The sequence below is a fragment of the Eschrichtius robustus genome, chromosome 4, assembly GCF_028021215.1.
Source record: "Eschrichtius robustus isolate mEscRob2 chromosome 4, mEscRob2.pri, whole genome shotgun sequence".
Taxonomy (NCBI): domain Eukaryota; kingdom Metazoa; phylum Chordata; class Mammalia; order Artiodactyla; family Eschrichtiidae; genus Eschrichtius; species Eschrichtius robustus.
In genome coordinates this window covers 85,346,307-85,360,294 of record NC_090827.1, presented here as the reverse complement: position 1 = coordinate 85,360,294, position 13,988 = coordinate 85,346,307, and the positions used below count along the sequence as shown (strand labels likewise).

Below are 13,988 nucleotides of genomic sequence, written 5' to 3'. Positions count from 1 at the left end.
AAATGTATTTTGGATATTAACCTTTCATCAGATATATGGTTTGCAGATATTTTCTCTCATTCCACAGGTTGCCTTTTTGACTTTGTTGTTTCCTTTCCCGTGCAGAAGCTTTGTAGTTTGATGTAATCCCACTTGCCTATTTTTGTTTTTGTTTCCTGTCCTTTTGTTGTCAGGTCCAAGAAATCATTGCCGAAGTCAATGTCAATAGGTTTATTCCCAATGTTTTCTCCGAGGAATTTTGTGCATTCAGGTCTTACATTTAAGTCTTTAATCCATTTTGGGTTGTTTTTTGTGTACAGTGTAAGAAAAGGGTCCAATTTTATTCTGTTGCATGTGGATATCCAGTTTTCTCAGCACTATTTACTGAAGAGACTATCCTTTCCCCATTGAGTATTCTTAGCACTTTTGTTAAAGATCGGTTTGCTTTATATGTATGGGTTTACTTCTGGGCTCTCTATTCTGTTCCTTTGGTCTATGTCTGTTTTGATGCCAGTACCATACTATTTTGATTATTGTAAAAAAAATGATGTATGGTATACTTAAAATTTTTCTAAGAGGGTAGATCTTATGTTAGGGTCTTGATAGATAGATAGATAGATAGATAGATAAATGAATAAGGTGGGAGGAAACTTATGGAGGTGATGGATATGCTTATGGCATTGATTATGGTGATGGTTTCATGGATGTACGTATATTTCTAAATACCTAGAATTATATACATTAAATATATATAGCTTTTTGTAATATGCCATAATATTTCAATAAAGTGGTTTAGAAAAAGTATATTGAGCCAGCATGTGTACTACAAATACTTATAGCACGAATTATGTTTGGTGGTGAGAAGTAAAGGAAGGAGGACATGAAGGAAATCTTAGATAATTTATATATGTATATAAAATATATTTTTCTCCTTTTTTTCACTTTCTTTTTATTGATGTATAGGGGATGTAGAATATCATATAATAAGTTACAGGTGTACAATATAGTGATTTACAGTTTTTGTTTTTGTTTTTGTCAATCCCAAACTTCCTGCTTTATCTCTTTGAGGATATAATTTTTCTTTTATATTCTGGACCCAGTGGTTCCAGTAGTTCTAATTCATGCGTACGTGTCGTTTGGCTCATTGTCTTTCTTTAGTAATTCTTGGGGGTCTCGTTAGTTAGGCTTCTGAATGAGTGTGTGTGTAATTATGCTTTTAAATTTTGTGGAGCTGGAGTAATAAATACTCTACCAAACTGTAAGTAATTTGTTTAAAGAAAAAAAGATTCCTTACAATTCCTCTTTAATTGTATAAGAAGCATTCACTAGGTTAAACTGTCTGAAGAAAAGCTTGGTAGACATCAATTCAAATTGCTTTTCCTCTCAGAACTCTTCTTTTATGAGGAATTTTTCATTTTTACTCCTCCTTATGGGTAGGTTGAATCCCTAAAGTGATTTGGATACAGTAGTACTCACAGAATACAAACAAGAGAGTCAAAAGAAAAGGTGTTTTTAAGTAACAAGTGCTACATGTAGCTTAATTTCCTTAATTACATTTTCAATCTCCTTTTCTCTCTCTTCTCCTCTTGGGACCCCTATAATGTGAACGTCGGTTAGCTTGATGTTAGCCTAAATATCCCTTAAGCTATTCTCATTTTTTAAATTTGTTTTTCTTTTTGCTGTTCTGATGGGGTGGTTTCCATTACTCTATCTTCCAGATCTCTTATGTGCTCTTCTGTATCACCTAGTCTACTGTTTATTTTTCTGTAGTGTGTTTTTCATTTCAGTTTTTGTATTCTTCAGTTCTGACTGGTTCTTTTTTATTTTCTAGCTCCTAGTTAAAATTTTCACTGTGTGCATCTGTTCTTTTCCCTAATTCAGTTAGCATTCTTATTACTAATGATTTGAATTCTTTACCTGGTAAATTGTTTACTTCTGTTTCATTAGTTGTTTTTTTCCACGGGTTTTCTCTTGCTCTTTCAATTGAGGCAAATTCCTCCATCTTCTCATTTTGCTTAACTTTCTCTCTCTCAATGAAATTAGGTGCAACAGTTACCTATGGTGGTCTTAAAGGGGTGTCCTTAGGTGGGAACATCCTTATACAGTGTGTGTGTGCCCAGGGTCTTTGCTGGGAGAGCTGGATTTGGTGTGAACACAAGTCACATCTTTCCTCAGGATGTGCTGGCAGCTATCACCTTGGTAGGAGGTGGGGCTGGAGAAGGAGTGGCTAGGACCAGATCCAGGTGTGAGGTGGGTCTTCCCCTTGGTTAGTGGCTGTCACCACTCTACAGAGGCAGGGGCAGGTCCCATGTTGCTGGAGCAGAAGCCCTGAGGGTTGGCCTCAGCTGGCTCAGTTCCCTTTAAGTGTGTGCTCTTTCCCCTCCCAGCATCAGCACCCTTGTCACAGAGGGGAGCAGTGCTGGAGCAAGAGGGGCTGGCTGGGTGTTTGGTGAAGGTCAGCATGTGAACTGTGTTGGTCTGGCTGCCGTTAGAGATCCAGACTGCCTCTGATGTGCTGCCTGTGCCATCGCCAGTAATGGCTGCCCCCTCCCTGATCAGATGCCACTTAGGGTCAATTTATGAGGGGAGCATGTTAAAGAAAATAATACAGCAAGGAGGTATAGTCAGCATTTATATAGATGCTTTAACAATATAGCCTCAAAATATACAAAGTAACAATGGCATAATGGTGGGGATAAATAGATATATCAACATATGTTGCAAGAGATTTTAACATGCTCCCCTCATAAATTGACAAATAAATCAGACAAACACAAACTAGAGACATAGAAGAACTGAGTAATGTAATAAAAAAGCTTGAACTATTTTATATACATAGATGTATGTATGTATGTATTTATGTGTGTGTTTGTGTGTCTGTGTGATTATACTGGGCACCTGGATAATCCAGGACAATATCCCCATGTCAAGATTTTTAAGTTAATCACATCTGCAAAACCCCTTTTGCCATGTGTACTGGGTTGAATTGTGTCTCCCAAAAGATACACACATACACAGACACACATAAGCGCAAAACACAACTCAACACTGAAGCAACTGAGAATACAAATGATCACACAGATTATTTACAAAATGTTCTCTCATGGAAAATTTACTAGACCATAAAGGAAGCGTCAGTAAATTCCAAGGAATCAATATCATGTGGGCTACATTCACTGACCATAATTGATTGACGTTAGAAATTTTAACAAAGGAAATAAGTGTAGTTTACATAATCTTAAATGTCAGGTTTTATATTAATAAACAATCATGGGGCTAAAAAGGAGATCATGAAGGGAATTATGAAGTTTTACAACTCAAACAACAGTAAAGCCTCATATGTCATATTTGCTAAGGTATGGCTAACACAGTCCTTTGACAGAAATGTATAGTTTCAAGTAAATTTAGCAGGACACAGTTTGAAAATGATTAAGCTAAACATTCAATTCAGGAAGTTGAAAATGTAACAGAGAAAATCCAAAAAAATAAACAGAAAGAAACAAGGAAGGAGGAATTAATAACAATAAAAGAGAAATTAATAAAATAAAGAATTAAAAACAATAAAAATATCAACAAAACTAAAAGTCTAAGCAAGGAAAAGAAAAAACAAAGTGAAAACAGAAACATGCAATGAAAAAGAATAGTAACTACAGATATAACATATTTTAAATCAAAAGCAATGTTATGAACAACTATATAAGAATTTACTTGATAACTTATAAGAAGTCATTAACTATTAGGAAGAATATGAAGTGTCCAAATTAAAAGAATTGAATAGGTTGATAAGCAGTAGAGATGTTAAAATGGTGGCAAAAGACGTCCCTCCCACCGAAACTTTGTAGCCCCTGTCTGTTGCAAGGGAATTTCTACTAAATTTTCAAGGAAAAACTCTTACAAATTTTATTCCAGAAAAGAAGCACTATCAGCTTATTTGATGAGATTGGTGCAATCTTGATTCCAATATCAGATAATGGCAATAAAAGAAATTTTAAGTCAATTTCACTTGTTAATGCATGTTTCAATATTATAAATTAAATATTAGCCAATCGAACATTTGGTTATTAAACAATAATTCATTATTCAGATCAGGTTTATCCCAGTAATCCCAGATCTCAACATAAGAAAATATAACCAGAGAATTTACCATATTGACAGACAATAAAGAAAAAGAAAATAATATGACTTTTTAAATTGATGCAGAAAAAGTATTTGATAAATGTAAACACCTATTTGTTAGATAAATAATATGCATAGAAATATGTTAAAAGCTAGAGGGGCTATACTAGAACTATATGTTCTAGGATCTAGGACAAGCTTAGAGTTTTGTTAATGGCTTGGTCCCATCACTTAATTCACTGTACTTTTATTGAAGTTGCTCTTCCATCCCCAGAAGGCCATTAAGGAGGACAGCAAGAATTTTGCTGAAGCATAAAATGACTGGGCAGAAAATAGTCAAAGCAGAGGATGAGTTTTAGCTGCAGCTTTTCAAATAGCCTAGGGCAGAGTGGGATGAGAACTAGGAAAATCAATACGAAAGTGTTTATAAGCCAAGACATAGACCATTAGTTGCCTGGACAAGTTTACTCATTCATTCCCTAAACAGTAAATCCCTATAACTTAACTTTTGCTCTTACAAAAATAGTGGAACTTCTGGAGAAAAGATAATACTGTTTCAGTAGGAAAAAGATCCTACTTCTCAGCCACAATCACAGTTAACACTTTGGTCTACGGCCAAGTATATATACCGTGGAAGAGAAAAAAAGAATCCATAACTCTAATGGACTACCAGTCTGTTTTGTTAACCAAAGACTTAACATGACTTAATATGGCTTTGAACTTTCTGAGTTCAGCAGGTGTTTGAAGAAGAATTTTTCTCTCATGAGGTTTTCAGAGCCCCCCATCACATGTTTAGGAGCTTCTTCCTTGTAGTTCTCTTGTGCTAAGTGATGCACTCTCCTCTTACTCTCTCCTCAGTTGCTAGCAATCTAGCAGACCATATATGCAAGTGGGTTCTGTTGGATAGGACATAATATAAACCTCCACAAGGTCTCTCTTTTGTCATGACCCATATCTGGTGCACTGGAATCCTTGATGTACCTTTGGACTTGATAAGCTGTACAGTGGAGGTAGACCCCACAGTCCTTGGGTTCATTCATCAACAGCTAATCACCTTACCTTTAGCTCTTTATATTTGTCAAGTGGGAGTCAGATTCCAGTCTACTGGGTTTCCCATACTGCGTACATACTAAGCTCTTTCAGTAGTACCCGTGAAGGTCCTCTAACTAGCTTCCAGGTGATAATGAGCACAGCACACCTCTCCATTAGGGGCAGTTTATTAACAGAGTTCTTACCTGAGAAATCATCTTCAAGAATTTTCTTCCCATTGAAAGAATCAAGCATTTAATCACCTTCTCCTGTATGAACTATACCTCAGGGCAGTCAAACAGTTCATGAGGGTGTTTCTCTCTATAAAATTATCATAGCCAATAAACAAAGAAGGAATAATAGGATGCATATATCACCATTTTGTGAACCCTCAGTGATATAGTTGATCTAGGAAATGATCATTTATAGCTGTTACCCCCACAAAAAAAGAAACTACTAATAAACATTATATGCTTCTTGATAGAAGTATATACCACCATCTCTAAAGTATTCTAGCCAAAATTTTTCCTTGAAACAGATCAAGCCTCTAGATTTAACTAGCAGCTTACAGGAATTACAGGGGACAGACAAACATGTTAAAAGACACCATGGGGAAGCAGTCATTAAAATCCAGAGTGTGGAAAGCTTTATTGGATAAGTGATCTTATTTTTTTTAAATAAATAAATTTCAAAGGAAGAAATGTGGGCATGGAAAACTCTTAAGGAATTTAAGAAACATGGTCAAATGCAATGTGTGATTCTTATTTGAGTCCTGATTTAAACTAAACACTTTAAAATGTACAAGACAGTCATGGACATTTGAATACCGACTGCTTATTTGACGATTATTAAGGAATTATGGTTCATATTTTAGATGTGATAGTGAGTGACACCATGGCTGTGTTTGAAAAAAAAACTGCCCTTATATTTAAAGGTATACAATGAAGTAATTATGTATAAATTGATACTGATGTTTGAGGTTTGCTTCAAAATAATGCTGAGAAACTTGAACCCAAGCAGTTTCTTCCAGAGCCTAATGATAAAGTTATTCTGTAAAGAAATAAATGTGAAAAAATAAGGGATTTGGGGCTTCCCTGGTGGCGCAGTGGTTGAGAATCTGCCTGCCAATGCAGGGGACACGGGTTCGAGCCCTGGCCTGGGAAGATCCCACATGCCACGGAGCGACTAGGCCCTTGAGCCACAATTACTGAGCCTGCGCGTCTGGAGCCTGTGCTCCGTAACAAGAGAGGCCGCGATAGTGAGAGGCCCGCGCACCGCGATGAAGAGTGGCCCCCACTTGCCGCAACTAGAGAAAGCCCTCGCACAGAAACGAAGACCCAACACAGCCATAAATAAAATAAATAAATAAAAATTAAAAAATAAACAGGAGCTGTTGTTTAAAAAAAAATAAAATAAAATAAGGGATTTGTCAGGGAAGAGTAACTGCCCAGTTTTGTTGGTCTCTAGGGCCATGTAGGGATAGTCAGAGATAAACTTAGAAAGGCAGGTTAGGGTCAAAGCTTGGAGGGCCTTGGAAAATAGGCTAAGGAACTTTAAAGGAAATCATTATTTCAATATGTAGGGCACCATAATGTTCTGTACCAAAATTTGTGATAAGATTGAGTGCTAATTTGGACTCCCCTGGTGGCGCAGTGGTTAAGAATCCGCCTGCCAACGCTGGGGACACCAGTTCCATCCCTGGTCTGGGAAGATCCCTCATGTTGCGGAGCAACTAAGCCCATGCGCCACAATTACTGAGCCTGTGCTCTAGAGCCCACGAGCCACAACTACTGAGCCTGTGTGCCACAACTACTGAAGCCCACGTGCCTAGAGCCCATGTTCCGCAACAAGAGAAGCCACCACAATGAGAAGCACGTGCACTGCATTGAAGAGTAGCCCCTGCTCATCAAAACTAGAGAAAGCTGCGTGCAGCAACGAAGACCCAGTGCAGCCAAAAATAAATAAATAAATTTATATATTAAAAAAAAGATTTAGTGTTAAGTGCTAGTCACCATGGTTTGTCAAAATATTGGAAGCTCCCTTTGATGGAAGATGAGTTTTGAAGTTGAACAGTGGATTTTGATGACGTACTCTTTTCTTAATGGTGATAGGAGCTCTTTTTAAAATAATTTAATTTTATAACCTAGATTATAAATTTCTAGTCTTGAAGGCCTAGGAGAACCAGAGTTATAAGAATACGCTTGTTCTGTGTCCTCTAGAGCAGGATTGAACCCACCAAGTTTCATAGTATTATGATTACAATTAAGATTTAAATTCTCTGTGGTGTTTTTTATTTTGTTTTTTCCTCAATTTAATGTTTTTTGAATCCATAATATTGTATATTATTTCTAGAAATATTTCCCTCTACAGTACAATGCTGATTTGTGACTTTGTTTTGCAATATGTTTTTTTTAAATTGGACTTTGTGGAAAATCGCCTGAATGATAATTAATTATAAGCAGAATAAATTTTATGGCAGAGTGAAAATTATTTCAAAAGTCATTTCTTCTTGTTGTAGGTGGCCTCTGTTTCAGTTTTCTTGGCCCATACAAAACAACTAATGTGAAAGACAGGCTCTCTGTGATTGCATGCTTCCTGCCTTTAGAGTAATGAAGATTTTGGAAAGACATCATCAAAGCAGAAATAGAAAGCTTGTTGCCTCTTTTGAATTAACAATAGTTTATTATATTTATCATAAACTCTAGTTTCCTAACTAAGTAATATGAAATGCATACAGAGTTTGTGTTATCTACAGATTTAAATTTAATCATTTGGTTTCAAGTTTCAGATTTGATGGAATCTATCAAGTTTTACAAGGCATGTCTAGCAGAGCAGTTTTATAAGATTCACAAGTGTCTTAGCTGGAGTTTCTACAAGGAGAGTATGGGATAGGAATTCTTGTTCCAGTGGTTTTTGTTTGTTTGTTTGTTTTTTTAGGAAAGCACTTTCAGGTGAAGGAAATTGAGGAAAATAGGATAGGACAGGAAAAACAAAAAACAAAAAACTGAGCCAGAATATGGGTCTGATTCCACAGGAAAACGTGGAGGACAAAGTGTACAACCAAGTCATTTCCTCCTGATGGGAGTCAGTCAGGGCAGTGGTCTTCCCTTGGGAGGGGTGGGCGGTCATAGCCTCCCAGGTGAGGCTCCTCCTGTTTGTGTGAGGGCAAGTCACTAGAAATGGGAGTAGCTGTGAGCTTTATCAACCAATGCTCACAGTAGCTGGGGAAAAGGGGGACGCCCCTGTTTACATGACGTGGGTGGGTACCAACAACATCCTTTACAGTTTACCCTTCGAACTCAGATACACTTACATTCAGGCACAGCCTCTTGAGAATTCTGATTGGAAAACCTTACAAGAGGGTCACTGGGATAAAATCCAGCTGCTGCTGCTGCTGCAGTTTGTCCTGAGGCCATGTGTAATATTCATTACCTCCTGCCTCCACTACCAATTCTAAATTCCTCTGCCCATTGATGAGCATTTCTGCCAACATGTGGTTTGCCTGGTGGGGGTGACCCAGGCCCCATCCTTAATTTGTGAGTTGTGAGCCTCTTGGTCACTCTGTCTTTTTCACGTCATGCTTGCTATACTTTCCCATTTACAGTAATGACTGGGAACGAAAGTCACGTGGCTATCCAGAGTGAGTCCTTGGTGATGCTGGATGGGAAGTGTGGCCAGGAAAGGACAGGCAAAGCCCTGTCTGGAATCCAGGGTCAAGCATGGGTAGCATGGAACATTTGCCCTTTCCAGAGTGTAAGAGTCTGGTCTGTCTCACTGAAAGATGGTTCCATATTGGGGGCACACTGTAGTTCTCTGCTGCTGGCAAGTTAGACGTTCAGCAGTGGCAATAGCAAGACTAGCATTGGTGAGAAGGATTCCAGGCCCATGTGAAGGTCCATTTCTTCCACCATGGCCATTCTAGTTCATAGCTATACTATTCAATTGCCAGAGAAGCTAAATATATAAGCTTCTTTATATAAATAAATAAGTGGACAGTCATGCTGTCCACTTGAGTGCTGGATGCCTCTTCTGAAGTCTGTTCTCCTAGCAGACATTCACACGTGATACAAAGGTCCTCCTTTGTCTTCCTTGAACAGTTTTTTAGGTGTACTGCTTTCTTAGTGGTTGCTTTAGGTATTACAATGAACATGTGTAACTGCAATAACAATCTCCTGAAAAAATACTTTACTACTTCAAGTGGAGTATAAGAACCTTATTTCCATTTAAGTCCCTTAACTCTCCCCATTTAAAAATTTATTTCCTTTACACACATCAAGCACCCCCTGGGGTGGTGTGTTATAGTTGCTGCTTCAACCACCAGACATGATTAAAAACCCATGAGAAGAAGGATAGTCTATTATATTTACCCCCTCCCTGCTTTTTTTTTTTTTTTTTTAACCTACTGTGTTGTTATTTCTACCTTTCTGAAGTCATTTTCTTTCTGTTTGAAGGATTTCTTTAAGGCATTCTTTAAGGGTAAGTCTACTGGGAACAGATTCTCTTAGTTTTCCTTCATCTGAGAATGTCTTTTTTTCCCTTCATACCTGAAGGATATTTTTGTGAAGTATAGAATTTAGGGCTGACAGTTTTTTTTTTTTTCAACACTTGAAAAATATGCTAAATTTAATATAGTATAAACCAATATTTCTAGGGCTAAAGTTGCTAAAGTTTAATTATATGATTGCCACCTAAATAGCCTCTTTCGATTGGAAAAAGAAGAGGGAGGGTATAATTTCACTCCTGTTATATTATTAGAAATATTTCTTTTTGACTGAGGGAAAATGCACATGAAAGCTTTTCTGTTTTTTTTTTTTCTGCCTGCTTTCTAGGTAGTTGCTTCTTTCTTCTTCTTAGGAAGCATGCAGAGAGAAGAAACATCTGTTCTGAGAGCAAGGAGGATGAAAACATAAATTAACAGTTCAATCCCAGTGAGCCGCCTTCTGTATCTGAGTCAGAGAGAAGAGAGCCAGTTACACAAAAAATCATCTGTGGGGAAGAGTAAGGAGTTTGGAATCAGCCACATCTGCCTTTGAATCCTCTCTGCCATTTACTAGGTGCATGATATTTGGTGAGTTATTTAACCTCTCTTGGTCTTAGTTCCTTGACTAAAATTGAAATAATAACACTTACTCTTTGGGTCATTGTGGGATTCAGACAGACGAGATGTATAGACCTCTAGGCTGTGATAGGTTCTCAATAAGATTCTTTCAGTTGTCTTCCTCTTTCCTCCTTTAATATTGAGGAAATTTAAGGTTAAGGAAAGCCCGCCAGAAAAGATGTTTGACTTCCTCTTGGGAAACATGGTGAACTGGCAAAGTTAATATTTCATGGGAAAGGTACTATTTGAATTATTTATTTCTTTAAAAGTTGTGATGTTAAATTATCATCTTTGAAATTTATAGAGTTACTATTATTTTAATTTCTTTGGTTATTTTAATAAAGGTAAGTGTAACTGGATTTTATCAGTATGCATCTTATCAGGAGAGAAAAATCATGAAGTAACTTGAACAGGGAAAATTTAATATAAAGAATCACTAACTCTAATAAGAGATTGGAGCAATGCTTCTTCCACTGGTGAGAAGTAAAGAGAACTCTAAAGAATACAGTATAACGGGTATAAGGAGCAGTCCTTATCCATAGGGCTGAGAAGATCACCCAAGGAAGAGCTCCCACTCATCCCCACCCCCTCCACACTCCAGGATTGAGATCTGGAACCTACTGCAGAAGGCACAGTCCTCACTGGATGTCAGAAAAGTCACTGTGATGCTACCCTGGGGGAGTTTGCTGGAAATCTGCTCTCAGGAAGCTGCCTTTCTCTAGCGCTCCAGGGAAAGTTGTTCGTGAGGAAGTATCTCACCTGAAGCAATGCTACAAAACTGCCCAAAGGTGGTGTCACTCTTCTCCTGACCACTCTGCAGGAACCTGGCTCTGGAGAAGCTGGACACACCGTAGGAACCTGGTGCTGGAAGCTGCCTGAGCTGTAGGACCTGGGCACTAGGCATGTGCTGCAGAAGTCTGTGCAGAAGTGAGCACATGAGAAGCAGGAGGCAAAACTCTTTCCCCCTGTAATGTCCCTCCAGCAATCTCTACTGACGAAGTGTGACATGGTACAGTTGACAGTGGAAAATATTTAAAGGGCCCATTTTCGCAGAGCAGGGAAATAGAAAGAATTTGGACGTGAGAGGCAATAATTTATGACAGGCATATAAGGGGTAAAAGAATTCATGATTGGAAATCTCTGTTAGGACTTAATAAAAGTGATTGTCTTAAACTTATACAATGTATTGGCTTAATTATTCAAACCCTGGTATCAATGTATCAGTGCCTCCTGGTGGTAGCATATTGTAATTGCATTTCAAATCTTTGTGCCTGTTAGAAGCAGCTTTTATAATCGAAATTTTAGAACAGGCTATAAGATTGTAGCAAACATTACTCTACATCCATAGTTCCTAAATTACAAATTACACTTTAAAAAACTTTCTAGTTAGAGGAACTTATCCTGAATAAGAGACATTATATAAATTTGAATGTGGTTTGATTTGATCCTGAAAGATTTATTTAAGTACCAGGGTCAGGAGTTCAAATGCTAGCTAATCCAACTGCTCAGGTAATCCAGATTAAGACCCTTACAATGGGCCACTACCAAAAAGATGTCCAGGTTGGTTTCCGACTTGCAAAAGGGGTTAGATACATGGTTGTAGAGTAAGTTCCTAATTCTAGTAACTGAGTGACTGCTGAGCGCGTGAAAGGGTCAGCAGGACTGATGAGTATTACTAACAGACTTTATTAAAAGAAAATACAGTGTATAATCTTTTCACTTCAATTTGTATAAAAATTTTTATGCATATTTAATTTATATTTACCTTCGCCATGATATTTGGAATTTTTGACAACACATTTCTTTTGTAAATTCTCCTCTCCTTTGTTTCACATGACCCTATTTATTTTCCTTTTCTAGGCTCTTTTCTTTTGGAACATCATCCTAAGTGTCAGTATTCCTTAGAGTTCCATCCTTGATGCCCTGTCTCATTCTATATATTCTTTCCAAGGTAGCAGTTTAACATCACACTTAAAAATAGAGAACTTCAAGTTAGAGAAATCTTGGTTATTAGCTCTGCCACTTTCTGCTTTGTGATCTTGGGCAACTTAATATCTTCAGTCTCAATTTCTTCATCTGTAAATGAACTACCCTCTCTTACCTTTCAGAATTGTTGAGATTTTGAAATGAGAAATTATGTAAAGCCCTTACGTTAGTGCTTGACTCATAGAAGATGGTGAATAAATAGTACTTACGATTATCTGTTTTGTCAATTTCAAATAATATGCTTATGATTCTACATCTTCAACTAACGCTTCTCTATTGGACCCCAAATCTCTATATGTACAAACTATTTCAGTGGTTTTAGTGCTAATTTGTGGTCTCTTGTAAGTCAGTGATGAGGATTATGTTGGTAAAAGAGGAACTGAAAAAAAATAAGGACATTTTGGGACTTCCCTGGTGGTCCAGTGGTTAAGAATCCACCTTCCACCAGTGCAGGGGATGCGGTTCTATCCCTGGTCAGGAAACTAAGCTCCCACATGCCACAGGGCAGCTAAGCCCGCGCGCCACAACTACTGAGCCTGCACACTCTGGAGCCTGTGCGCCACAACTAGAGAGAAGCCTGCACGCTGCAAGCAGAGAAGCCTGTGCACCGCAACTAGAGAAGCCCACGTGCCACAACGAAGATCCCGCGTGCCGCAGCTAAGACCTGTCTCAGCCAAATGAATAAATTAATTTAAAAGAAGGACTTTTCAGCGCAGTTTTAGAATGAAGTCAAGTTTACGTAATTTAATAAATTGCCTTTTATATTAAGATTCACTCAGTTTTTGGTGTTGAAATATCCTTTTATAAAAATGAAGTATTGATGTCAGTGGATAGATTTTTTAAAAAACGTATCCTGACTTAGCAAAATGAAAAATTGGCAGTCTTAAATTGGTCCCTCGTGTTTATTTGGAAATTTTGCTGGTATGTGAAATCTGGAAGCTAAGGAACCTCTGATCTTTTGGACAGTTTTGAATAAACCATAAGCTCCTCGGACTCGACACTGTGAAAAGTATATTTGTTGCTTCCTTCTTCCCCTAAACACAAAACTCATTTTTATTTTATATCATAAAGTATGTCATAACTGTCCATCCCAGTTGGTTGTCAGAATATGTGAGTTATCCTCAAACCCTCCATGGAGCTGTTACCCTTACATTTAATTGATCACCAAATCCTTTAGACTGTCTCTTGAAATTTCTTGATTTATACCCAATGCCACTGTTGTAATTTTTTGTTGGAATTATTTTCTTTCTACCTCCAGACTCTCTTCATTTTAATCCATTCTATCCTAAGCCGCCAGAATGATCTTTTACTTCCTTGCCTAAAATCCCCCAAGGTCTTCCTGTCTCCTTTGGTGTTAAACTTTCATATAGACAAAAATTCCCTCCCTTCCCATCTGCTCCTTCTCCCTCACATGGATCCCTCACTGAGCCTGCCATAATTAGCTGCTTGCTTCTCTGTTGCCTTGCTATCTTTGCACATCCAGTTCCAGCTGCTGGTAAATATCCTTCTCTCCTCATCTAGAAAGTTCCACTTAGTCCTTCAAGATTCAGTGCGAGTTTCTACCATCCTAAGCCTTCCCAACCACCCCCATCTGAGTCTTGCATCTCTTTTCTCTGTCCCCAAATCTTTGTTATAGCACTCTACCACAATGGGATGCAATTTTGGGGGTACATAACTAGGTTTTATTCCCATCTGTGAGAAACTGATGGTGGTAATCACGCCTTCCACCTCAGTACTTAATAGAAACCCTGATACGTTATAGGTGCTCAGCAACTACTAG

General features: G+C 37.9%; 1 protein-coding gene across 5 annotated transcripts in view; it reads left to right on the top strand.

Moving 5' to 3' along the window:
- GRXCR1 (glutaredoxin and cysteine rich domain containing 1) overlaps positions 1-13,988 on the top strand; it is a 334,368-nt gene that overhangs the window by 68,183 nt on the left and 252,197 nt on the right. For 3 of the 5 annotated variants that reach the window (XR_011073844.1, XR_011073846.1, XR_011073847.1), the window contains exon 3: positions 9,954-10,192. The exons of 1 other annotated variant lie outside the window; for it this stretch is intronic. The gene's annotated coding sequence lies outside the window, so the exon portion shown is untranslated. The remainder of the gene's footprint in view (positions 1-9,953; positions 10,193-13,988) is intronic. One more of the 5 variants, XR_011073845.1, reaches the window with a different exon arrangement.